Source organism: Leuciscus leuciscus (genome assembly GCF_965113295.1).
Source record: "Leuciscus leuciscus genome assembly, contig: SUPER_11_unloc_1, whole genome shotgun sequence".
NCBI classification, from domain to species: domain Eukaryota; kingdom Metazoa; phylum Chordata; class Actinopteri; order Cypriniformes; family Leuciscidae; genus Leuciscus; species Leuciscus leuciscus.
In genome coordinates, this window is record NW_028118546.1 from 1,731,029 (window position 1) to 1,758,387 (window position 27,359).

The 27,359-nt window shown below is 37.5% G+C and overlaps 1 protein-coding gene and 1 long non-coding RNA gene across 2 annotated transcripts in view; both read right to left on the reverse strand.

Moving 5' to 3' along the window:
* LOC309510013 (uncharacterized protein) overlaps positions 1-27,359 on the reverse strand; it is a gene marked incomplete at its 3' end in the record, with an annotated part of 1,894,646 nt that overhangs the window by 1,557,932 nt on the left and 309,355 nt on the right. The gene's annotated exons all lie outside the window — the stretch shown is intronic.
* On the reverse strand, positions 7,351-9,026 carry LOC309510049. Its single transcript, XR_014210170.1, has 2 exons — positions 8,250-9,026; positions 7,351-7,757 (listed from the first exon to the last, which is right to left on the reverse strand). It is a non-coding gene; the product is annotated as an uncharacterized lncRNA (long non-coding RNA).

A 27,359-nucleotide genomic window follows, 5' to 3' on the forward strand; every position in this document is an offset into this window, starting at 1 on the left:
CTATATTAAAGCCTACAAAAAGTAGCATGTCATGGGACCTTTTAATATTTAGGACCTCTACACCTATAAAGTGGCCATCAAAGAGACCTCGTGTGGAACTGGAGGAAGAGGATGACGAAGAAACCCTAATGGACACATCATCTGTAGTAGCACCTGAAGAGCAAGATTATACATTTGATCCAGCAGAGACGGACACAACTTTAACGGAGACAGCAGACATGTCGTAAGTTTCAAAACTGTGCATTTGTTTTAGAACAGGGGTGTCAAACTGAGTTCCTTGTTGGCCACAGCACTGCAGAGTTTACCTCTAATCATTATTAAACACACCTGAGGCAGCTAATCAACTCTCTAAGGCTCATCAAAAAAGTTCAAGTATGCCTGTTGATCCTTCTGGAACTGAGTTTAACACCCCTGGTTCAGAATTTTATTATTTTTATTATTATTATATTTTGTTACTTTTGTATTTAATATTTGTTAACCAGTACGAGTTTTTGTTTCTTAGTGCTCAAGCAAAATGAGACGCTAGATCGCCTGAGTGAAAGGGAAAGGGTCATCGTTGGAGGTGACATGAGGGCTGACTCACCAGGTACATAGTTGTAAATAAGAAGGATGCATGGATGCTCGGGTATTTTCCGGATCATGAAGCATAACATGCATAGGTAGTATCTAATAGGGGTGTAACGATACATCGATATAACGTCTAACGATACGATGCATCGATTCCACTCTTAAAATATCGATATACACCTTTATTTTGACACTCCACATTCTCACGTAACATCCTTCCGCCAAAGCGCACATTTTCGTTTACTCACCAACCGCCTGCCGGTGTGTCTTTATAACATTAATCTCCTCATCTGAAATAGACGCCTGACAAGACTGACTAAACCCTACGTTTTTTCACAAAAGCCGGTTGTCCGCTGTCAAGGCATCGCGAGTTCATGTTTTACAGAGCAGAGACAAGCACTCGCACCCTTGTTGGTGAACGCGAGTCCGTTTTAGCTACTCAGTGCGCAGTATTCAGGTCAGATGTCACTTTGAAAAGACGCGCTGGCTAAGAGGAGTTTCGTCAAAGCTGACTAAGTGATCGAGGGTGGATAATTTCAATGAACTCGTGATATCTTCTTCAGGGCGTAAAAGGAAAATAAAACCGGAAACATTTTCACAGAACCTTACTAAAGCAGTTCGTTTAGTGGTGAGAGAAAAGCTCTCTGTACTGCGTGTACGTTATCACAACAACAAAGTTTGTCAGGCGTCTATGTCAGCTGAGGAGATTAACGTTACGAAGATTAACCGAGTGTTGTATTATTTATCATAGCAATTACTTGATTTTGTTTGACTCAGAGAAATGTGAATCTGCTCTGCAAAAAAAAACAAAAAACTTTTAACATATTAAAGCATACTTTCAATTAACTTTGATTTTGTAATTTACCTGTATTTAAGTTATTATTATTATTATTAATCAAAACAACCCAGCTGCAGTTTGATTGATATTACTTGGAATGCACAATAATAATAATAAAAAACATGATTTATGAAAATGAACAAGAACGGAGTACTTGCAAATTACCTCTTCTGTTGTAAATGTCCCAATTGGGAGAGAGTGTGCAATTTTCAAAGAGTTTAATTAAACATTCATGTTATATATTTTGGTTGCATTTGTGAGTTAATAAAAACGTAACTGGTTGTGTGAACATAATTCTAAATATATCGATTAATCGATCGATATAGCCCTGAATCGAATCGAATCGTATCGTAGAATTTTTTGAAGTATCGGCAAATATCGTATCGCTGGCTGAGAGAATCGATATCGTATCGTATCGTGATGAACTGTCCGATTTACACCCCTAGTATCTAACTGAATTCAATGCACTCGTGGTAATAATGCTTTGTGTAATATTACTTTCAAAGGCCACTCTGCAAAGTTTGGAAGCTATACATTGATGGACCTTCAGACCAACACCGTTGTGGACACACCAGAGCTGGTTCAGGTGGGAGAGAAGAAATATCAGTATTTAAAAAAATTACATTTTGAGAAGTTTAAAACTTCTGGTTTGTCTAAGATGATTGTTTCGTTCCCTATACTTGTCTATTTCAGAGTAACGAAGTGGGAGGAAGCTACCACATGGAAAAAGGATTACAGAGGAGCCTTGCCCTGTTGGAAGCTCGTGGTGTTACTCTGGAGTGTATTGTAACTGACCGCCGAATTACAGGGGGTACTGGGGGGTACTATACCCCCCAATGAAGACCCAGTAGGGGACAGAAATATCAGTTTTGGGGGGGTCAGATAATTTTTCTGATATTGTGAAAAAATATAATTACAGTTACAATACAAGTCAACTCCTATTTTCACTGTAGGAACATTTTAATGTAAAGCGATTTCAGACACCCCTATTGTGGACCGTACCATTTTTAACCACCGTGGCGATAGAGAACGACTTCAACTTCTCAAGCAAGTGTCAACGTTGAATGATAAAACGCTAGTTTCATAAAGTATCATTCTTTTCAACATTCCTTATTTGTATATTCAAAAATATTTAAAATAATCTAATTTAATAATTTTATTGGTAACAGCCTAGTGTCTAATTATTTTAATTGAATATATTTTATCAAATTTAAGAATTTGAAATGAAAGATGGAGCATACATTTAATAAAATTAGGGGAAAATGCCCTTTTATAAAGGTACAAAAAATGATTCTGAGTGTTTTCAAACAGTGATGTAATGAAACTGACAATTTAAGCTTGAAGGGAGTAAAGCCTCTGTTTAGGCTATTAAGGAAATGTAATTTTGCCAAAAGAAGAACTTTTATTTTAAGTGTGATATGTTACCATATTATCATGCTTAACACTAAGAATTTGAATAATTGTAATGTGATGATCAGATGCAGATCTAAATCAAAGAATATAGGCGGTTTGCGGGTGGATTTTTTATTTTTAAGGCGAGACACTACAGGTGAATAGGGTAAAATGTTTAAATAATAGATATCACCATGAAACTTCCTCAGTTGATTACTTACACAAGTATATAAAAAAATGTATTACAAGTTTTAGAAATTTATATGTTTAATTATGCAAATTAGGCATTATCTCATTAAATATGTACGATTTTGCATATATTTTCGGTAGATAGATCTGAACATATGATAAAGCCAGATGCAAAATTATTTTTTCATTTTGTTTACACACAAGATGAAAATAAAAACTCAGAGGGATTTCAGGATATATGCTTTCATTACCTAGGAAATTAAAATATACTGTCCATAGCCTTAAAAAATCGATTTTCACCATATTTTTTTGATTAAAATGTCACATAAATCAGGCCAGGAATGATTTATTAACAAATCCCTCTGAAAATATCTTCAGAATACTGCTAAGTGTATAACTGGAGAGTGTGGTGTACACAGGTGCTACACAGGCTGAGATGTTTCTACTGGAGAATGACAAAAAACTCATTTTGAGAAAACGGCAGTTAAAGAGTTAAATAGCTCTAAATGAGATTTCGTCGTTAGCTTTAAATCCCCCTTTGGACATTCACGATTGGTTACTGATAGAAAGGAAATGCCCATATTTGGGTTACAGAGCAGGAGACTCAGAGCTTTACAGCGATCCCGGTCATGACAGACTTCAGTAAACAGACGGATCTCGGCGTGTCGCGCTGGAATGATAACTTCTTGGTAAATTCGGGAGAAACTTACTGCCGCAAGTAAACAAAATGTAATAAAATAAACATCTTAATGTATATTTTCAACGTTTTCTTTATAGCAGCTTGAAAGAACACATATTGAAGGAGTAAACTAGCCCAAAATCTCAAAACTGACCACTGTCACGGTAGATGTATTCTCTGTTCCTTCTAGTCTTGTGTTTATGTTGTTGTGTGAGCGCGTGTGTTGTGGGCGTGAGTGTATGACATCACTTGATCCGCTCCAGCTGATCATCATCTCATCACCAGCTGCAAGCAATATCATGACTCCTTAAATACTTACCGTTGTTCTATCATCCTTGTCAGATCGTTGTTTGATGTCGTTGGTGTTCCGGTGTCCAGTTCCTGCCTTGTGTTCCTGTTCCCAGTTCCTGCCTTGTGTTCCTGTTCCCAGTTCCTGCCTTGTGTTCCTGTTCCCAGTTCCTGCCTTGTGTTCCTGTTCCAAGTCTTCGTTGTGGATTCACCCGTTGTCTCACCGTCACCTTCACTGCACTTCTTCATGGATCCTGACCATCGAAGTCCCTGCGTCACTCTTCCCATCGGCTTGCACTGTTGCACAGTTGGACTGTTGTTTGCACTATCTGAATAAATCACTTGCAATTGCTTCCTGTCTCGTATCCAGTCATTATGACAACCACTGCATGAAAAATCTTTGTTTTTGCCTGCCGTGTCTCGCCTTAATAGTGGATTCGGGCGACTCAAAGTGCACCAGATTAATGAATTTATCTTTAAAATGTACAACATTTTCTTACGGGGGGCATGCCCCCGGACCCCCCTAGATGTACCAAGCTCCACCAACAGAAAAAATGGTGGAAAACACATTAGGCTATATGATGATCTACAAAAAAATACACATTTTTATTATCTTATTATTAAAATACATTATTATGATTTTACCACCTGCGCCTCATTTTGAGCCAGGAAAACCCTGAAATAGGCAATAGGCTTCTTGTAAAGGTATTACTATTTACTAGTAATTAGAATGGTATTTCAGTGCACTTAACTTCTAACTTTTGGGAGTTGATCAAAACAGTTCTCTTTTGGATATATAATAACAATGAGATATTCTGTAGCCTACTGATTATCAGTTTGTCGCATGTTTAGACCTTGTATGTGTGTTGCACAACACATGTTGCACTTGGCGATCACGGTGGGGATTGATATGGTAGTGGACCATGATGGTCAAGGCCGCCTTAATGCACGGGCTTACCTGGGCTGAAGCCCAGGGGCCTCCCAAGTTCAGGGGCCTCCCATGTTCAGGTTCATGATGAGCTGAAAAGGTCATATTGTTTTAACTTGTCAGATTTTGTCGCTGTATGTCGCTAGTCGCTTGTGGGTGTTGGTAGTGCTGTCGCTCTAATGTTATTGTTAAGGTGCGTTCACACCAAACGCGAATAGAGCGTCTGGCGCGAGTGATTTCAGTGTTGTAAAGACGCGTTTACGCGCGTCTAGAGGTCCCGCGGCGCGAATGAGACTGCTCGTCTGGCCACATCTATACAAAACACCACCACAAGTGATATTATACAACTATATCATTTTAATTTGACTAGGAATTAGGCTCAAAAGAAACAGTATGCTGTTGGGAGAGTGTTTTTATATCTACCACACAGCAGTGTTCAGGGATTAAATCATTTACTAGATTAACGATCGATCAATCTACAAATTAAACTCACTCATACTGTCATCAATTACTAAAACGTCATCCGAATTTGACAAATAGGCTAATACATTTTCTTGTCCCTAATAGTCAACATAATGCACTGTAAAATGAACTGCAGCAGTGCTAAACTTGCATCATAAAACTACAACACTCGAACTATAAATGTATGAATTAAACTCACTGAGACTGTCGACAGTTTCTTTTCCATGCATCATTTTATTATATCCATGTTTGTGGTTAGTTACAGTCAAATCATATAAAACAGTGAAATCGCCCTTGAACTCTTCGGTCTTGCCGATTCACATGCAATTTCACTCGAGACGGTGACGGGAGCTGAGCTCCACTGAAAGGCTTCTTTCCTATTGGTCGTCGCTCGCGAAAATCGCTTCTCATTTGCATAAAGTTGAAATTTAGTTGCTGTGTGTGGTTGTCAGGCGCGTAGCCAGTAATGGGCCAGGGCGGCACTGGCCCGCCCACATTACTCGCTGGCCCGCCCAGGCAAGTTTGATCAAAATACATTTTTAGTTTATTTTTATTATTCAAATGTATTTAAGAAAATATATTAATATAAACCTGATTTATTGTTGACTGGTGTGTGTGTTTAATTTGTTTTCCGAATAAAATGGAATTGTTGAAGCAAGTTGTAGAAAGCCTATGGTTGCTAGGGCGACAGGAAGACTCTCTGAGCGGCGGGCTCTGGCGGCCTTTAGCCAATGTATATCGCCACAATAATGGCTAAACAAGTTTCTTTAATGTTTTTTTTTTTTTTTTTTTTTTTTAAGAGTTGAGGAAGAAGACACGCCATCTGCCGAGTCTACCCAGCCCAGTTCTTCAGACTCATTAACCCACAAGAAGGCTAGTCAGGCGCTGGTGGCGGCCGCCGCTCTCTCCCTGGCGGCAGTGCCAGTGCTCTCTCCCGGTCAGCCTGACGCGGGTTTACCCGCCGATCTAACTGCAATTGATGAACCACCTTCACAACCCAATCTGAAGGTATTTCCCTGCACTGTCAAGAATAGAAAATCAAGGAGCTTCTCATCAAAGTGGTTTGGACAGTTTTCTTGGTTTTATTTTTTGTAGTTGCTATTTTTTTTGGCACAAAAGCTTAATTGCATTGTCTGATTGCATTGTATATGGTTGATTTAACAGAAATTAGGGAGTGTGTTGTTATTTATTTCAAACCGTGCTCTGCTGAGAGTTTTCATTATTTGAATTTCGTTTACTTTTAGCCTACTTTATTTTCGGGTGAACTGTCTTTGCACTGCTGACTAACCTGAATAAAATAGACAGGTTATTGTCTAGTGGTTTGTCCAGCCTTTATTGAGCTCTGTTGGTTGAACTTGATGATTAGACAGTGTTTTGTTATTGTCTTTGCCGAATATTGCAAAATAAAGGTGTCCCAGGGACTACGGGTGGAAATTAGCTCTTGAGCTAAAACCTGGTACTATGCATCTCTCCCCTTGAGGTTAATGTTTATTGTACGCTGTCCCTGTTTTTCTAAATAAAAAAATAAAAAAATAAAAATAAAAAAACTGTTTTTTGCAGTTTGTCTATTCTTTTTCTACTCTCTAAGGTTTAATTATTATTTAAGTCATTTTTTTTCTAAGAAAAACTATAGGCCCACTCACTTTTTCAATGGCCCGCCCAAAATACAATTTCTGCCTACGCCACTGGTGGTTGTTAAATAAAATGTCTTGTGTTTATGTGCTCAGTGATATGTTAATAACAATATTAAAATGAAAAACAATATTTAAAAAAATCACTGTTGTAGGTCTCGAAAGAAACTAATGCATTTTGTGATGTAGATTACCTATAGATAGGCTATTACACTTTTTTTAAATGAGACTCTTTAAATCGAGGGGATGGGGGGCCTACAAAACCTCTCAGCCCCGGGGCCTAACATTAGGTTAAGGCGGCTCTGATGATGGTCATAGAAGAAGTGAAGGAGCAGTAACCCCCAATTATGGCCTCAGAGAACATAACATCAACCAGTTTTATGATGTGTGGCACATCGAAAAAGGTTTTATTCATTATAAATCGTACAAATTCAATAACATAGATTTATAAGTGGGTTTAATATGAAAATTAAGAAATTGTGACAGTTTATAGGCATATCACAAATATTTAGTACTGGCAAACTGTGAACATCACTGTATTTATTCTCAGCAGTAAAATGCTTGTCTATATTTTTATTTACAGGGATTGTGAGGAAACTTGAAAACATTTCCAAGATGAAAGACTTGTGAAAAATTACGGAAATGGCAGAGAAGCATTAAAAACCACATTTACTGCATCATCTTCAACCACTGGACCAGAAAGAGTGGCAAAATGGAAATCGATTCTGAACCATGTCAGGAACGTACACAGAGGATCCAAACTTTCCTGCTCGTCTACATCATCTAAAGGGAAGCAGAGATAGAAACAAGTGGCTTGTTGCCAGTATGATACTGTAAACAAATATTATTTTTAGGCAACACGACATGTAAAAAAAAAAAAAAAAAGGGGACTGTTAGTCGAAGTGTAAATAACCTAAAATTAAAGTTATTAGTTGTAATTAATGCAATTTTTGTATCATTTCTCATAGGAACTCAGGCATTCTACAAGCTGGAGAAAGTGATGACAAACACGCGGATTTTGAAGGACATCACCAAACTAAGTCCACATCACCAGACTTCATCTTTGGAGTCATTTCATAGTGACATTCTACGGTTTGCCCCAAAAAATGTGGTGTTTGTCACGGTTCATAGATCCAATGTCTCTCTCTAGTCTCGTGCCTTGTTGTTTACATGTGTGTGAGTGGGTGTGTCCGGATCGTTACGGTTGATCAGTATCCAGCTGCAATCACTCATCATCACCAGCTGCCACTCATCTCATCTCCTAGAAATGCTCACCACTTTCTCATCTCCTTTGTCAGATCGTTGCATGAAGTCTCTGTGTTGTCTGATCCTGTTCCCGTGCCTCGTGTCCCGTCTTGAGTTCCTGTGTTCCGGTTTCGCGTCTTTGTTGGATTACGTTTCATGTCTGGATCACGTCATCACTCATCAGAGCACGCTGCACTTCATCCATCACTCCGTGTCTGACCATCAAAGTCCCTGTGCCACCGCCTGCATCACCCGGATTATTCATCATCATCATCATCATCATCATCATCATCATTGACTATTAAATAAAAGCTTTTTACTTGCACATTGTGTCCTCGTTTCTGACGTAACAGTGTTCCCATTTCTTGGAATGTTGTGCAGGTAATTTAACTGCTGTTAAAATAACTTTACATCACTATAGGCTATTTTCCTGAATTGTGTCTGTGCACTTGCAGACTAAACCTGGCTGCATTTCATTACAATGAAAATGCTGGTCGTGCACAAGCAACATCATCAACAGGATATACATTTATAAATACATTTTGTTTTATTGCACAGAGTACCTAGATGACCTGCAGGACCTAATATTTGAGCATGTTTTTGTGGACCCTGCTCCATACATGGATGAGGTACTTAAGATACCCATACTATCAGACCTTTGTGCGGAGTATGAGCGGCCAGACAAGGAGGAGGTCATTTCCACCATGGTGTCCAGATTCAATCATCAGCTGGTAGGAAACCAACATATCTGCCCTGATCATCTGGAAACTCACGGCGAACCCTCATCACCACACAGCCTGGAAGTCCAGACCTAAATCTAACTCGCTGAGCAAATTCAACTTGTGCTCTCGCGAGAACTCTGGAATACCCGGGTAAGGTTCCATAGTCGGCTCGATAAATGTATGCATTCTGAAGAGAATACACGTTTAAACAAACAGGATCCAATCCAGGATGCTCAGTCATTATATATATAAAGATATTGGGAAGAATGCTGATAAAGCAAACCGGTTTGGTTACCATTGACTTCTACTACATGAAGGGGAAAAACTGATTAATTGTTATAATTATTATTTTATTTTATTTGTATTTTTTTTTTGTGTTTGACAGAATAAAGTAATTGAGGTCTGGAACAACATGAGTGTTTGAGTGAATGATGATGAACTATCTCTTCAAGAGGGAAAAACTTTTTGTTTGCCTTGTCAGTTTATTTATTTGTATTTCAACCCTTAAAGAAATAAGCTACACATGTCAACAACAGCAATAGGAATAAAAATGATAAATAAATCATTTTTATTAATAATATTGCCAGCAATTAAGCCACTATCAGTATAAACAGGCTTTTTTAATAAAGTTATCAACACTAAATTAATAAAACATCTGAGAGATTATGATAAAGTACAATTAAGACTAGTTTATGGACTTACATGAAAAGCATTTGAACTATATCTCATGACTTTACTGTCACCTTGTGTTCAGATTTGATGGAAGTATAATGTTTGGGGTTTCTTGACAGACTTCGCCATCAAGTGGACATGTGCAGGTACTGCAGGTTTCACTGGACTCAGGGTTGCAACGTTCCATAGGCCTACGTTTAGCGGCTTTAGATGCTCTCTGAAGCGCAGACAGAGGAGCGAAACATAACGATGTCTCTTGTCAAAAAAACTGCTTCTTTCAGCAGGTTATTTTCGCTATGTAATATGTATTGATTGAAAAAATGGAGAATAATAAAATTCGGATTTCAAACGCAACGCCGAGTTTATGAAACTCAAATTAAGATTATTACAGTGAATTTAGAGAATCAGTAGGCTATGGGCTGCCGGTGGTGCTTGAGACTATATTTCAAGAGTTCAGATACAAAAGCCTCTAAATGCCATCTGAAATTTTCTTCTAGAATGATCATTTTTATCAAGCTCGTATATTTAAGTTCAGTAATTTCACTTAAATGGCAATGAAAATGAATTGTCATTTAAGTGAAATTACTGAACTTAAATATATGAGATTGATAAAAATGATCATTCTAGAAGAAAATTTCAGATGGCACTTAGAGGCTTTTGCATCTGAACTCTTCATTTGTCATTCTGTGTTTCTGTGAAAAAATACTAACAATAATGAAGCTAAGAATAGGATACGCTACGGGGGAAAGAGGTTGCTAATGCAATGCTAAATAAGATATTATGTAGCCTACAATAACAATTTTAGAGAAAGAAATAACATTACGATGTCTAGAAATCACATTGGGTTTAATTTTGTCTTTTGATGAGATTTACAAATATATATTCTTAGAGCCAAGAATTTCCATGGGAATAAATCCATATTAGCCTAATGTGCTAATTAATGTGTGTTGTCATTGACAAATAAATAAATATACAGTTTACATATCTATATATAGAAAGAAAAATATTTCCAAAACAATACACACACACACACACACACACACACACACACACACACACACACACACACACACACACACACACACACACACTGAAAAAAAGGTTTTCATTCATCCAATTAAAAAAAGTTATAGGGTTCACATCTAGATTTTATAACTTGAGCCAATGAAAAATAAATAACTTGCCCTAACCAATATTTTCTATGTATTTTCTAAACCTTGGCACAAAGTATATTTTTCTTATTGAAGAAAGTCAATTAATTTAAATTCTGTTTTTGATCTAAACTAAAATATATAGATTTAATAAAATAAAAAATCACATTTAAGAAATATGTATTAGACATTATTTGTTTTCTCCAATCAAATATAGATTTAATTATACAATTATTTCTCATTTTTAAAAATACAAATTAATTGAAATGATTTATTTTAAACAAACAAAAAGATATGGATTTAATAAAACATGTTTACCATTAAGGAACATTTCTTAATATTTAATCTTGTCCAAAATAATAAAAAAAAGAAAGAAAAAAAAAAGACAAATAATTTTCATTACATAGATATTTATTAACTTATACATTACTTACACATATCCACAATTTCAGTACTCAAGTGTCAGATTTTCAACTTCTAAGAGCTGGCAAACATTGACCTTAGAAAACAACAGCCTTAACCGAGAACAATGCAGTGAATTAGGGAAATGTGACAATTTCTCAGTTTCATCACTACTAGAAATGCAGCTGTAGTCAGTATCTCACTATCTTCCTTTTTTTTTTTTTTCTCCATCTATCTCTTGTTCTTCAAAGTATGTACTGTGACACGTCCACCCAGTTACCTTTACACGCACACATGCACACACGCACACACACAAACGCACGCATCTGTCAGTTCCTGACTGTATTGGTTTTGTTTTGGTTGTTTGTTTGTTTGTTTGTTTATTTGTTTTCCCTGTTTGTGATCCCAATTTATGTACATCTTGCAATAAAAAAAAAAAAAAAAAAAAAGATTCTCACTATCTCTGTCCTCGTTGTATTTTATGATGCTACAAATGATATCCAACTGTAAAAAAAACATTGTTGAAAAGTCAAAAATTGGAATGGAAGTACACACTCTAAACAAAAATGGTGCTAAATAGCACTAAAAGTGGTTCATTGGCTTGTAATCATAGGGGAACCACTTTAAGTGCCATATAGCACCTACCTTTGTCAAATGGTGCTATGTAGAACCATAAGAGGTGCCATATAGCTCCTTAACCACCCCAAAGAACCGCTAAAGAACCGCTGAAGAACCAAACTGGGCTTAACAGGTTCTTTAAATGGTAGTGGTGCTATATAGCACCTTAACCACCGCAAAGAACCCCTGAAGAACCGCTGAAGAACCATTTTTTTTTAGTGTGCAGAGTTGTTGCTATACACCGTCCCATTTCATCTCATTGGTGTAAAGTTAAACTGGCAGCTTTCAGAACGCTGCAGCACGTAGCATTACGTAGAACGCCGAACCATAGCCAGCCACTCAAACATGACATCATTTACGGGAGTAAACTGGGATGTGTGGGAACCCAGAATTAAGCTCTATTGTAGAGCTGGTCACAGAGCCTCTTGACTTTGTTTGTCATGCCTTTTGGGTCCATGATGACTTTCTGGATATATTCAAATGTCTTGGGATATTCCAGACTGAATAAGGCATAAAGAAGGCCCAGGAGAATGGCAACAGCATTTGCGACAGACAGCAAGTCGCTCAGAACCTCTTGTCCCTCAAGTATGATGCCAATGTTTGTGGGTACAGCTTGTGCATCTCTGATGACGAAGATTGCCATGCTTTCTTGCTGAAGATTTTTTTCAGCCTCTTCCTTCTCCGACACCTGGAAAAGAATTTAGGAAAAGAATAAGGAATCGATAAAGCTTGGGTTTCCCCCAGATTAACCTCTTAACATTCAGACGGCCCGCAGGCTAATACCGTATATTCTTATATTCAGGCCAGCTAATACCGTATTGGCCTGAATATAAGACCACCCCCTATTTTTCACTCATTTTTGAAAAACAGCTTTTTGAAGACCAAATCTTGTTTTTATACAGCGTATCGGCCCGGGCATTTTGGCCCAGACTGGCCCACTATATGATCATAAACACAACCCATCTTTGCACGCCCTTAATTATATGCATACCAACTCCTATTCCTTAAAACCACTAATGCCATGTCATGAGTGAGTATAGGAACGAGTGAAAATTTGACATTTATTAATTAATACAGTTGAACTAGGCTATACTCCACAGTGATGAATCCTAAAACAAGCTATAAGCTGCAATGGCATAGCAATACCAGTGTTTCTCACAGGATTTTTGGTAAAACTGTGGTGGGTGGACCTTGGTTCTTCTAGGGGGGTCCGGGGGCATGCCCCCACGTGAGAAAATTTTGTGCATTTTAATGTTAAATTCATCAATCTGGTGCACTTTGAGAGTTCAAAATTCAAATCTCCAACCCATATTCAGTGTGCAAATTAAACGAAAAATTCAAACCTCTTTTAGTTACAGTGTCTATTTACATTACACCTACTACATAATAATAGTTATAATATTAATCCAATGACAGTAATAGCCATATTTTGTAAAACAAATGCACTAAAAAATAAAGGAAACTTTCATAATTAGTTTTGTACCAATTTCTATACTTGAAAGAGATAAGCACATGATCTTTTATTTTGACGCAAACTGCATCAAGCTTTTATTTTGGCGGAAAACATTGTTTACAAACGCCTCATTAAATTTCTAGTGAATTGCGGTAATCGTCTTTATATACTGTCTATGTAATCGTCAACTATGCAATGTGGAAATAATCTGTAACTGGGTTATGGGTTCCTACACTCGATCATGACATAGCTTAAGTGTTTTGAAAGTAGTTCTGCTTACCGCAGGCTCTACACTTTCTCATCTCTCTCCTGATCCTCCTCACTATCATCATCATCATCATCACAGGAGCTGATGAAGGGCAGAAAACATATATTTTGACACATTTTACAGTGTCTGCTTTAAGGGCCTGGTTCAATTTTTTCACGCTATTTCTCTGCACAATCCTTGCGTTTCTTCTCCATCTCGCAGACTACTTTGACAGATACAACTGAAACTGCTGCACGCGCGCTCACTAGTTTAAAGTTGTGATTGGGCCAGCCCAGTGTCAATCAAGAAAAGAACCAATGGGCCGCTGATCTACGTGTTTCATGGGCTGGTCTGTCAGAAAAAAATAAATAACACTGACTTTTTTTGACCACTGAATTACACCGGGGGCCTGTACCATGAAGCCTGGGGCCTATACCATGAAGCCGGTTTAGGTGGCTAGCCAGCTATGTTTCAGTTTAGTTTCCGCCAACCCTGGGTTTTAGGTACTATGAAAGTAGCTTGGCTTGAATCGGTGTTCGTTGCCATGGTATCTTACGCTGCACGGCTAGCCTGCTCCGGGGCAGGTTATGTTCTGGATTCAAGATCTCAGACTGAAGTTTGACCAATCAGCTGAGAGCAAAGAAACATAGGTGACGTAACTTATTCCCAGTGTCTGTTGCAATGACTTCACCTTTTCTTCCAAATCTTGTGACATCTCAGCGCAAATTGTTTGACGAGCACTTCGTAGAGAAAGAGTTTTTAGCCAGACAAAATCCCCTTGCCTTTCCTGATAGTTGAAAGATACAGATTTTCCGCGGAAGGAATGTCTTATCTTTACGAACTTCTTGAGCCGCACATAAAGAATTTAACACATCGAAATCATGCACTTACTGTACCGCAAATATTGCGTTACGTTTTTTTTTGTTGCAAGTGGTACATTCCTGCACGGTGGGTGACGCACAGAAGCTCTGGGAAAACACGGTTTGTCGAACCATTCGTAAAGGTGGTCCTCACTCTGCAGGAGTACATGAATAGTTTCATTAATAGTGTTCCCCGGACATTTATCGGCCATGTCCATAAAAGAGGGCTTTTATAAAATTGCCGGTAAGATATATTGATAGGGTGGCATCACATGAACACATTTTTTTTTTTTTTTTCAAAAAGCAAATTGCACAAATGTACTATACAATATAATACATGTTAAGAATTATTTAAAATCTTTATTATTATTCTGTTAATCTTATGATAGGATTCCCTAGCTTTCTTAGTAGTACAAATACGTTCTATATTTATGTAAAATTATGTATATATGTATGTAGCCTATGTGTAATATAGCCTATAGCCTATTTTTATAATAGGCCTATATAAAAAATGTGCATGTATCATTTTTTATATATTATAAAAATAGGCTATAGGCTATATTACACATATAGGCTACACATACATACATAATTTTACATAAATATAGAACGTATTTGTTTAACTTACACATTAACAATCAGCAATCTTTCTCCAACAGTCTTCTCTTGCTTTGGCAGCAGAGACCGTATTGTTTCGAGTTCGAAATACATATTTAAATTCATAATTCTGAATTATTATCTCTTGCTCCTCCGCGGGAAAATAAATCGCTCACGCTCTACTACCCGCGATTGGTTGTTCAGTGTCGACGTCACTCTTTTATGTGCACGCGCGCGTGGAGTAATCATAGCTTGAGGATCAAAGCCTGAGTTGACAGAGAAAGTTGATGAGCTGCATCATGGTACCAATAAAGCCTGATTGCATCGGTTTGGTTTTGTCAACTCAAAACTAATCCTGTAACCCCGAGTTTGTTCAGCTATCTTCATGGTACAGGCCCCGGCACAAACCCAGCGCCGCCAATTAAGCAAAACAAAACAAAACGAATGGGCCGCCGATGTACAAATTTTATTGGCCGTAAAAAAAAAAAAAAAAAAAAATGATGTATGAGTATGAGATGTATCGGCCCAAAAAGCACGTCGGCCCACCGGGCAAATGCCCGGTGTGCCCTATGGCCAGTCCAGCCCTATATTTCATTTGAAAATTTAATAAAAGAATGTTGGTTCACAGTTTTTAGATTTCCAAAGGCATCTATGACTGTCAGCTTGAAAGGAATGCAGCATGGAATGTGAATAGGGGTTTATGTAATGTGAATTTGTGGTTAAATGGTTTATTGAAAAAATTGTGTCTCTGTCTTTATTTTTTTTGATCAGAAGTTTCTTAAGGATAAAAAAAGAAAAGAAAAAAAAAACTCTGCTAATGCTGTAACTATAGGTAGCCCTTACTTTAGGCACATTAGCCTACTATAATATTAAAGGTTAACAATAGAGCCCAAACTACTAGCCTAAATTCAGTTGCTATTTATTTTTAGATATAATAACCAACACTCAAATAACAAACTGTGTGTAGTCTGATGGCTAATTTTGAAGTGGAGCCTTATAGCATTTTCGCATCTCTAAAGTAGGCTAATATTGTCTTACCAGGAAATCTTTGATGAGGTCCTCCACTGCTTCTCCCTTGTAAAGGATGAGACATTTAAGTGCAATCTCCCTTTTTGTAGCGGTGTCAGTATCCTGCATCAAGATAGTAAAAATGTATATTACTGGTTAAGTCGATCCATTCATTTACTGTGAGTGATTTAGAGCTAGTTTATGTAGGAATGAATGAATGGGAATGGTCACACATGCACATGGATCAGGATGCATTAGAAAGTAGAGACATTCAGGAGGGTATGTGGTAAGAAGGGTAGGGCCGGACATTATGGTCAACAATCTTTATCACAATATACGTTATCAGTTGAGATAATAATCATTACAATATGATCCAATAGTGTGTCAACCCTATTAACAGGCTACTTAATACAGCAGCACATTTAAATGGTTGTTTTTTTCACTTACTCCAGTTTCTCCGCGATGCAACCGATGATTCTCTCCTGTGCAGGAAAGTGATCCACGGAACGTAGACTTGAAGAGCGGTCTGGTGACTGGTCGAGATTTGTGTATAATGCCCGTGCGCTGGCCTGTGTGTAACCTTGAAATTGTACATTTGTCGAAAAACAAATATTTCTGGGTTGAGCTCTTAATGAAAAATATTTATATTTAACAATGTTTTGAACGAAACAAATATTACTTGCAAAATAAAACATATAATGGTAAAATGAATTGAAACTAAGACAAATGTTTTATTGGATGAGGTTGAAAACCTTTTATTAATGTGTACATGCATTCATAAATATTTGAAATGACACAACATTTAGCAAATATGCTACATAAATAGTCAATTTGGTAGCAACTGGGTGGTTGCTGTGGGGAACACGGTGGAGCAAGTGTTCTCTGCGGGATCTTGGCAGGCACAGACACTCCCTTTTGGATATTCTTCTGCCTCTGCTGCTTAGGGATCCTGAGGTTTGCGGAAGACACAAGCACTGGTGCATTTTGCAAATGCTGCCTCAGCAGCTCAGGGTTTTTAGGATTTCTCCTCTTGGAGATCTTGTCTGGCATTGGTGCTCCATGTGAGGAGCATGTGAGCAACTTTGAGGAAGCCACTGGTGCCCTCTGTAGTGACTGGATGGGTGTGGGTGTTTCTAAAGGCCCTTCAGAATGTTAACTTTCAAACAAATCCTTGTGCAAATTCGCCCCGGGGATTGGTTTATATCAGTTGACCTTCATATCCAGATAGCCCACCATCACAGACACCGTTCTTGAGGTTCGAGGGGGTGGCGTACCAATATACTGTCCATCTCTTTAGCTCTGCATACTTTTACGAAGTATGCTCTCTCCCCTCTGAGACAGACGGGAATCCGCATACTCAACTATCTCAACAATTATCTGCTTATAGCCTAATCAGAACAGGAGCTATACACCCACAGATCCCAGCTCCTCAGCCATCTTGAGGACCTGGGCTTCAGGGTCAACTTTGGCAAGAGCTCGCTGCTCCCCGGCCAACGAATTTCAGTCTTTCAGTCTTCGACTCAAATGAAGGCTAAGCTCTAACAAGAACACACCTTGAAAATCAGGAGCATGGCAACCTATCTTATCTTAGCCCAAAGTGGGGTCCTTTCACCCCCTCAAGAGATTTCAGAAGAGGCCTCATGGCAAATTCAGTGTGTAACGTTGTTCTATGTAAATGTCACATTGCTGTTTCTAGCACTGCTGTTTTTTTTTGTTTTTTTTTGTGTGTGTGTGTGTGTGTGTGTGTGTGTGTGTGTGTATGTGTGTGGCATCCACTACATTCACATGTCCAATCAACATCTTAAATGTGTTAGCTTAATTTAATTATTTCTTCACTTTTATAGGATGCATCCCTCCCATTCTTCAATCTTTTTTTGCACAAACACCTTTTCCGTTGCATAAAGAACTGTGTTAATGATCTTATTTAACAAATTTCACATACTATTTAGAACTAAGATGTTGGCATGAGACGTTGGAAGATTTGGTTACTAAATACCATGAGTTAAAACCAACAAAATATCAAAGTATAATGGTTATAATTTAATGTTGTGTGGACTTTAGCATTATGATGTTTATTAGGCGTTGGGTTTTGGTTACCTTACCTCATGACTAAATGTTGGTGTTTGATGTCAATAAGAAATGTACTGTACCTGTACTAACAATGTTGTTCTTTTTCCACTAGATGTCAGTACACTATAAAAGTAGTAGAATTTTTTGAAAAACATCTGGAGCAGAATTGATGACGTGTTCTGCCTTATTAAGTGTTATTAGACTTCCAGATTGATTTATAAAAGGCATATTAATTTGCATAATAACTGTCGAGTTGATATAATCCCAAATCATAGTAATTCATACACAGTCCCATTTTATATTACACTGTAGGCTATCAGAAAGTTAGTTTATTATATGTAAATATAATTTACAGAAATAAATATTTATGAATAGATATTTAGAGATTCAGTTTTTCTGTGTACTTCAAGTATTCATAGCAAAAGCAAATAGTGAAACATGCACCAAATAAATGCACCAAAGAAGCTTCCTAAAATATGTTTTTATTTTATTTGTATAGAAAAGGTCCACTTATAAATGTAAAGGATAGTAAAAGTCTTTGGACTTAAATCTGTCATAAAAATTAAAACAAACCTTTATCTGATGATGTTTGGGATGCAGGCTATTGTTGCAAGACAATGTGTTCTGAAATAGTGAATCAGTTTTATTACTGAAAGATTTTATTTTATTTATTTCAAGTTATAGTAAAATATAACTTCTTATTTCTTTAATTTGATATTGGGAGAAATATGACCCATATGTGTGTATTAGTCAGATATTCACAAGAAATACAGTTAATAACCAGTAATAGTTATATTAAGACTAGTGAGACAAGTGATAATGATATAATTTACGTTAATACTTATCATATGATATTATGAGCCTATAATATAGGCTACAAGACATAGGCCTACTATATATTACATATAATATATAGCCTATTAAAATACGTATGAAGTGTCTAAAAATGTATGTTTACTATAATAAAGTACCTGGAATAAACTTCTGGCATTTTTGGTTGATGTTATAGCGCACACAGTTGTTTCCGCACGGAAATATGATGGTTTGCTCATCAAAATACAACAAATTATTCCTCACTCCTGTCCGCAATCCGAATATATAATGAGACTGTGCCACTACAGTAGCCATCTTGACAAAATTATTAGCTAACAGTTTGTAGAAAAATACTATTTAAACGAGTTGTCTGGTTTGTTTGACGTTGAAATCTTGTTGAAATCTGTTTAACGCTGCAGTAGTGACTGGTCGAGATATGTGTTTAATGCCCGTGCGCTGGCTTCGCCGAGTAACCTTGAAATTGTACATTCGTCGAAAAACAAATATTTCTTAGTTGAGCTCTTAATGAAAAATATTTATATTTAACAATGTTTTGAACGAAAAAAATATTACCTGCAAAATAAAACAAATAATGGTAAAATGAATTGAAACTAAGACAAATGTTTTATTGGATGAGGTTGAAAACCTTTTATTAATGTGTACATGCATTCATATAAATCATGTACAATTTCAATTAAATATTTGAAATGACACAACTTTTAGCAAATATGCTACATAAATAGTCAATTTGGTAGCAACTGGGTGGTTGCTGTGGGGAACACGGTGGAGCAAGTGTTCTCTGTGGGATCTTGGCAGGCACAGACACTCCCTTTTGGATATTCTTCTGCCTCTGCTGCTTAGGGATCCTGAGGTTTGCGGAAGACACAAGCACTGGTGCATTTTGCAAATGCTGCCTCAGCAGCTCAGGGTTTTTAGGATTTCTCCTCTTGGAGATCTTGTCTGGCATTGGTGCTCCATGTGAGGAGCATGTGAGCACCTTTGAGGAAGCCACTGGTGCCCTCTGTAGTGACTGGATGGGTGTGGGTGTTTCTAAAGCGGCCTTTTTCAGATGTTTAGTCAAATGTTCGGGGATCCTGAGTTTTCCTCTTTTTTGGGACCCTATGGGCACAGGTACTCCCTTTGGGCACGCAGCAGGCACAGGTGCTCCCTTTGGAGATGCAGCAGGCACAGGTGCTCCCTTTGGAGATGCAGCAGGCACAGGTGCTCGCTTTGGGCACGCAGCAGGCACAGGTGCTCCCTTTGGAGATGCAGCAGGCACAGGTGCTCCCTTTGGAGATGCAGCAGGCACAGGTGCTCCCTTTGGAGATGCAGCAGGCACAGGTGCTCCCTTTGGGCACGCAGCAGGCACAGGTGCTCCCTTTGGAGATGCAGCAGGCACAGGTGCTCCCTTTGGGCACGCAGCAGGCACAGGTGCTCCCTTTGGAGATGCAGCAGGCACAGGTGCTCGCTTTGGGGACACAACAGGCACAGGTGCTTCCTTTGGAGATGCAGCAGGCACAGGTGCTCGCTTTGGGGACACAACAGGCACAGGTGCTGAGTGCTGAGCTTTCTCCAATGTATCACCGAAGACCAGGGATGAGGTGAGATCCTCTTTTTTAGCACTGGGAGAGTTCTGCTGCCTCCACTGCTTCGTTGTCTTCAGTTCTCCCCCCTTATATTTCCCATCTGAGAAGCCCGAGTGCTGGGAATGAGCCTTCTCAGATGCTTCACTGAAGACCGGGGATGTGGGGCATGATGTTTCTCCTTCCTCCACTGTTTCCCACCACTGGTCTGAGATGAGGTCCTCATAGTCAGGATACTTAGATATGGGGTCTGAAACTTCCATTATCGCCCACCACCGCCCCGCAGCAAGGGCTGTAGTGAGCTCATCTGACAATTCAGTTGATGAGGACTGCTCTGCACTCTCAAAAATGGTGGGCATGGTTGACATACTCGAAAATGAACTAGAAGTGAACAATACTTCTTGCAATTTATATCTGTGAAACACTAAAGAAAGAGAAACAGAAGAGATTATTTGAATAATCAATTTTGTATCAATTTCCCTACTAATATGCACAACTCAGATGCACATAATGTAAATGTATATAGTAATTTCACAATCGCCTACTCGCTACAAGAAGAATAAATCCGCGGCACTGTTTATACTCACGATCATTATGACGTAACAGTCGACAGTTGACGTCACAGTCGGCCACACGAATTGACGTCACAGTCAGCCACCCGAGTTGACGTCACAGTCAGCCACCCGAGTTGACGTAACAGTCGGTCACACGAGTGACGTCACAGTCGACCACAAGAGTTTGAGAGGAATGGAAGACCTAGGCTGTTTCGCTGTATTAAAAGTGAACATGCAATACAAACAAAGACTGACTTAGCTTTTTTAATTCATGATTGTTCATAGAAAAACTAGCGCTGTTTATTATTTATTTTTAGCATTTGCAGCTGGTGCATAAACGGGAGCAAGTGAAGCTGGCATACATTTTGTTATTAAGAATAACAGACCACTGTTTTTTTTGTTTTTTTGTTTTGTTTTGTTTTTTACAGATATTAGCCTACAATAAAAGCATCTGCCATCTGAAACATTTCTGAAACAGAATATAATTCACAAAAAAAGTTCCTGTAGGCTATCCTTGTGTTTTTCTATTTATGACAATTATTTAAAAAAGCAACAGATAGGACGAGAAAGAGTGCTGTCCCGAACATCAGCAGGACGTTTTTTTTTATATTAAGTCGTAAATATTACATGACTTACATTTTGCTCTATATATCGGCAACGAAAATAGTTCCAAATAAATCTATAAATCGTTGCTCATCTTTGAGAAACAGTTTCCCTGACTGAAAACTTTCCATAGGCCTACGTTTAGCGGCTTTAGATGCTCTCTGAAGCGCAGACAGAGGAGCGAAACATAACGATGTCTCTTGTCAAAAAAACTGCTTCTTTCAGCAGGTTATTTTCGCTATGTAATATGTAGGCCTATTGATTGAAAAAATGGAGAATAATAAAATTCGGATTTCAAACGCAACGCCGAGTTTATGAAACTCAAATTAAGATTATATTTACAGTGAATTTAGTTTTAACATTTAATTTTGTCTTTTGATGAGATTTACAAATATATATTCTTAGAGCCAAGAATTTCCATGGGAATAAATCCATATTAGCCTAATGTGCTAATTAATGTGTGTTGTCATTGACAAATAAATAAATATACAGTTTACATATCTATATATAGAAAGAAAAATATTTCCAAAACAGTACGCACACACACACACACACACACACACACACACACACACACACACACTGAAAAAAAGGTTTTCATTCATCCAATTAAAAAAAATGTAGGGTTCACATCTATATTTTATAACTTGAGCCAATGAAAAATAAATAACTTGCCCTAACCAATATTTTCTATGTATTTTCTAAACCTTGGCACAAAGTATATTTTTCTTATTGAAGAAAGTCAATTAATTTAAATTCTGTTTTTGATCTAAACAAAAATATATAGATTTAATATAATAAAAAATCACATTTAAGAAATATGTATTAGACATTATTTGTTTTCTCCAATCAAATAGATATAGATTTAATTATACAATTATTTCTCATTTTTAAAAATACAAATTAATTGAAATGATTTATTTTAAACAAACAAAAAGATATGGATTTAATAAAACATGTTTACCATTAAGGAACATTTATTTAATCTTGTCCAAAATAATTAAAAAAAGAAAGAATTTTCATTACATAGATATTTATTAACTTATACATTACTTACACATATCCACAATTTCAGTACTCAAGTGTCAGATTTTCAACTTCTAAGAGCTGGCAAACATTGACCTTAGAAAACAACAGCCTTAACCGAGAACAATGCAGTGAATTAGGGAAATGTGACAATTTCTCAGTTTCATCACTACTAGAAATGCAGCTGTAGTCAGTATCTCACTATCTTCCTTTTTTTTTTTTTTTTTCATCTATCTCTTGTTCTTCGAAGTATGTACTGTGACACGTCCACCCAGTTACCTTTACACGCACACATGCACACACGCACACACACAAACGCACGCATCTGTCAGTTCCTGACTGTATTGGTTTTGTTTTGGTTGTTTGTTTGTTTGTTTATTTGTTTTCCCTGTTTGTGATCCCAATTTATGTACATCTTGCAATAAAAATAAAAAAATAAAAAAAAGATTCTCACTATCTCTGTCCTCGTTGTATTTTATGATGCTACAAATGATATCCAACTGTAAAAAAAAAACATTGTTGAAAAGTCAAAAATTGGAATGGAAGTACAGAGTTGTTGCTATACACCGTCCCATTTCATCTCATTGGTGTAAACTGGCAGCTTTCAGAACGCTGCAGCACGTAGCATTGCGTAGAACGTGCACAAATTTTTGTGCAAAACATTTTTTTCTGTGCTCCAAATATTGTTTACTGCATCACTTTATATATTCATTAAGTATTATTGATTTGAAAAGTTTTAATATCATAATATTTAGAAAATGCATTAACGTTATCCCGTATGACATTTTGACTGCGGTGTCGTCACATGATTCTCAGTTAAACCGCTTAAAATACATTGTTTAAAATTGAGATTTTAGTAATAAGTAAAAAACACCCCCATAAAGATAATAACTACTTTGATGTGCAGTTTTAACCTTTTTGAATTTTTTATCAGTTGAAAACCTTATTTGTCACTGGCCCAGATATTCACAAGAAATACAGTTAATAACCAGTAATAGTTATATTAAGACTAGTGAGACAAGTGATAATGATATAATTTACGTTAATACTTATCATATGATATTATGAGCCTATAATATAGGCTACAAGACATAGGCCTACTATATATTACATATAATATATAGCCTATTAAAATACGTATGAAGTGTCTAAAAATGTATGTTTACTATAATAAAGTACCTGGAATAAACTTCTGGCATTTTTGGTTGATGTTATAGCGCACACAGTTGTTTCCGCACGGAAATATGATGGTTTGCTCATCAAAATACAACAAATTATTCCTCACTCCTGTCCGCAATCCGAATATATAATGAGACTGTGCCACTACAGTAGCCATCTTGACAAAATTATTAGCTAACAGTTTGTAGAAAAATACTATTTAAACGAGTTGTCTGGTTTGTTTGACGTTGAAATCTTGTTGAAATCTGTTTAACGCTGCAGTAGTGACTGGTCGAGATATGTGTTTAATGCCCGTGCGCTGGCTTCGCCGAGTAACCTTGAAATTGTACATTCGTCGAAAAACAAATATTTCTTAGTTGAGCTCTTAATGAAAAATATTTATATTTAACAATGTTTTGAACGAAAAAAATATTACCTGCAAAATAAAACAAATAATGGTAAAATGAATTGAAACTAAGACAAATGTTTTATTGGATGAGGTTGAAAACCTTTTATTAATGTGTACATGCATTCATATAAATCATGTACAATTTCAATTAAATATTTGAAATGACACAACATTTAGCAAATATGCTACATAAATAGTCAATTTGGTAGCAACTGGGTGGTTGCTGTGGGGAACACGGTGGAGCAAGTGTTCTCTGTGGGATCTTGGCAGGCACAGACACTCCCTTTTGGATATTCTTCTGCCTCTGCTGCTTAGGGATCCTGAGGTTTGCGGAAGACACAAGCACTGGTGCATTTTGCAAATGCTGCCTCAGCAGCTCAGGGTTTTTAGGATTTCTCCTCTTGGAGATCTTGTCTGGCATTGGTGCTCCATGTGAGGAGCATGTGAGCACCTTTGAGGAAGCCACTGGTGCCCTCTGTAGTGACAGGATGGGTGTGGGTGTTTCTAAAGCGGCCTTTTTCAGATGTTTAGTCAAATATTCGGGGATCCTGAGTTTTCCTCTTTTTTGGGACCCTATGGGCACAGGTACTCCCTTTGGGCACGCAGCAGGCACAGGTGCTCCCTTTGGAGATGCAGCAGGCACAGGTGCTCCCTTTGGAGATGCAGCAGGCACAGGTGCTCGCTTTGGGCACGCAGCAGGCACAGGTGCTCCCTTTGGAGATGCAGCAGGCACAGGTGCTCCCTTTGGAGATGCAGCAGGCACAGGTGCTCCCTTTGGAGATGCAGCAGGCACAGGTGCTCCCTTTGGGCACGCAGCAGGCACAGGTGCTCCCTTTGGAGATGCAGCAGGCACAGGTGCTCCCTTTGGGCACGCAGCAGGCACAGGTGCTCCCTTTGGAGATGCAGCAGGCACAGGTGCTCGCTTTGGGGACACAACAGGCACAGGTGCTTCCTTTGGAGATGCAGCAGGCACAGGTGCTCGCTTTGGGGACACAACAGGCACAGGTGCTGAGTGCTGAGCTTTCTCCAATGTATCACCGAAGACCAGGGATGAGGTGAGATCCTCTTTTTTAGCACTGGGAGAGTTCTGCTGCCTCCACTGCTTCGTTGTCTTCAGTTCTCCCCCCTTATATTTCCCATCTGAGAAGCCCGAGTGCTGGGAATGAGCCTTCTCAGATGCTTCACTGAAGACCGGGGATGTGGGGCATGATGTTTCTCCTTCCTCCACTGTTTCCCACCACTGGTCTGAGATGAGGTCCTCATAGTCAGGATACTTAGATATGGGGTCTGAAACTTCCATTATCGCCCACCACCGCCCCGCAGCAAGGGCTGTAGTGAGCTCATCTGACAATTCAGTTGATGAGGACTGCTCTGCACTCTCAAAAATGGTGGGCATGGTTGACATACTCGAAAATGAACTAGAAGTGAACAATACTTCTTGCAATTTATATCTGTGAAACACTAAAGAAAGAGAAACAGAAGAGATTATTTGAATAATCAATTTTGTATCAATTTCCCTACTAATATGCACAACTCAGATGCACATAATGTAAATGTATATAGTAATTTCACAATCGCCTACTCGCTACAAGAAGAATAAATCCGCGGCACTGTTTATACTCACGATCATTATGACGTAACAGTCGACAGTTGACGTCACAGTCGGCCACACGAATTGACGTCACAGTCAGCCACCCGAGTTGACGTCACAGTCAGCCACCCGAGTTGACGTAACAGTCGGTCACACGAGTGACGTCACAGTCGACCACAAGAGTTTGAGAGGAATGGAAGACCTAGGCTGTTTCGCTGTATTAAAAGTGAACATGCAATACAAACAAAGACTGACTTAGCTTTTTTAATTCATGATTGTTCATAGAAAAACTAGCGCTGTTTATTATTTATTTTTAGCATTTGCAGCTGGTGCATAAACGGGAGCAAGTGAAGCTGGCATACATTTTGTTATTAAGAATAACAGACCACTGTTTTTTTTGTTTTTTTGTTTTGTTTTGTTTTTTACAGATATTAGCCTACAATAAAAGCATCTGCCATCTGAAACATTTCTGAAACAGAATATAATTCACAAAAAAAGTTCCTGTAGGCTATCCTTGTGTTTTTCTATTTATGACAATTATTTAAAAAAGCAACAGATAGGACGAGAAAGAGTGCTGTCCCGAACATCAGCAGGACGTTTTTTTTTATATTAAGTCGTAAATATTACATGACTTACATTTTGCTCTATATATCGGCAACGAAAATAGTTCCAAATAAATCTATAAATCGTTGCTCATCTTTGAGAAACAGTTTCCCTGACTGAAAACTTTCCATAGGCCTATACGTTTAGCGGCTTTAGATGCTCTCTGAAGCGCAGACAGAGGAGCGAAACATAACGATGTCTCTTGTCAAAAAAACTGCTTCTTTCAGCAGGTTATTTTCGCTATGTAATATGTAGGCCTATTGATTGAAAAAATGGAGAATAATAAAATTCGGATTTCAAACGCAACGCCGAGTTTATGAAACTCAAATTAAGATTATATTTACAGTGAATTTAGTTTTAACATTTAATTTTGTCTTTTGATGAGATTTACAAATATATATTCTTAGAGCCAAGAATTTCCATGGGAATAAATCCATATTAGCCTAATGTGCTAATTAATGTGTGTTGTCATTGACAAATAAATAAATATACAGTTTACATATCTATATATAGAAAGAAAAATATTTCCAAAACAGTACGCACACACACACACACACACACACACACACACACACACTGAAAAAAAGGTTTTCATTCATCCAATTAAAAAAAATGTAGGGTTCACATCTATATTTTATAACTTGAGCCAATGAAAAATAAATAACTTGCCCTAACCAATATTTTCTATGTATTTTCTAAACCTTGGCACAAAGTATATTTTTCTTATTGAAGAAAGTCAATTAATTTAAATTCTGTTTTTGATCTAAACAAAAATATATAGATTTAATATAATAAAAAATCACATTTAAGAAATATGTATTAGACATTATTTGTTTTCTCCAATCAAATAGATATAGATTTAATTATACAATTATTTCTCATTTTTAAAAATACAAATTAATTGAAATGATTTATTTTAAACAAACAAAAAGATATGGATTTAATAAAACATGTTTACCATTAAGGAACATTTATTTAATCTTGTCCAAAATAATTAAAA